At 32.9% G+C, this 988-nt stretch overlaps 1 long non-coding RNA gene across 1 annotated transcript; it reads right to left on the bottom strand.

The window, feature by feature from the left end:
* Positions 1 to 21: 21 nt before the first annotated feature.
* On the bottom strand, positions 22 to 201 carry LOC108360353 (uncharacterized). Its single transcript, XR_001847095.1, has 2 exons — positions 162 to 201; positions 22 to 102 (listed from the first exon to the last, which is right to left on the bottom strand). It is a non-coding gene; the product is annotated as an uncharacterized LOC108360353 (long non-coding RNA).
* Between the last annotated feature and the right edge of the window lie 787 nt (positions 202 to 988).

Genomic DNA, 988 nt, shown 5'->3' with positions numbered 1-988 from the left:
GGCAGTCATCTTAACTTGTTACTTAGCACGTTGAAAAGGCGAAAAAAAGTTCGCCAAATGTTTGGAGCACATCGTAAATGAGCCACTCGATTTATAACATTTCTATAAACAATTTAATTAAATACTTTTTATACATAGATATGCTGCAACCATGCACTTACTTTCCCAAATTCCATCCTGTTTATCGGCATAATTTTCCAAATATGCCTGCTACTTCATTACTAATTACTAAATTTTCCAACTGCGCCTTCTTTGTTGGCTCGACATATCCTAAAAAGACAAATTTACATTAAACAATAGAAATCGCAAAAATTAGCAAATAAAATACTCGCTTTGTTTTGTTTTCTTGTCAAATTTCTGAGCAATGTGAAATCACCACGATGCGATACAGAAAGAACAAGGATCAGGGATGTAATTTTAAGTAAATCTATTATTCAGTGGCAAGGCGCAGAGCGTTCGGGGCAGCAGTATTAATTTGTATCAAATATAACATTAAACGGTGATTCTAATACATTTTTTGATATTATTAACCAGAGTACATACATTATATGTATTTCTTTCAAAATTAATGTACTATATGAACTTTTTTTTCAAATATTTCTTAAGTTTCTTTCATCAGTGCTGAAAAGCAACCATGCGTGTAAGAAATTGTGTGCTACCTAAAATTTCACCTCTGGAAACTTTATCCCCATAAAGGACTTCACCACAGTTTTTTTACTGGATATACTGAGGCAGGAAGACTCTCAACCTGCAACAATAACGCAAATTTGTGTTATTTCCCAATTGAATGTGAAATAACACAAATTTGCTTTATTTCATTTCTCGTTGAGCAATAAGACCAACTTTTATACTTAACAATTTGAGTAATAAAACAAAATTGTGCACATATGTAGGTAGTCACCCAGTTACATTTGACAAAAAGTAGTACATGAACAAGTTAAATGGACGGATTTGTAAGTATACAATTTTGAAAGTGCCCGGCGTCGCG

Source organism: Rhagoletis zephyria, unplaced genomic scaffold (genome assembly GCF_001687245.7).
Source record: "Rhagoletis zephyria isolate East Lansing unplaced genomic scaffold, Rhagoletis_zephyria_1.1 Rzeph_scaffold_00559, whole genome shotgun sequence".
NCBI classification, from domain to species: domain Eukaryota; kingdom Metazoa; phylum Arthropoda; class Insecta; order Diptera; family Tephritidae; genus Rhagoletis; species Rhagoletis zephyria.
Note: the sequence above shows the minus strand (reverse complement) of the source record. Positions and strands in the feature narration are given on the sequence as shown.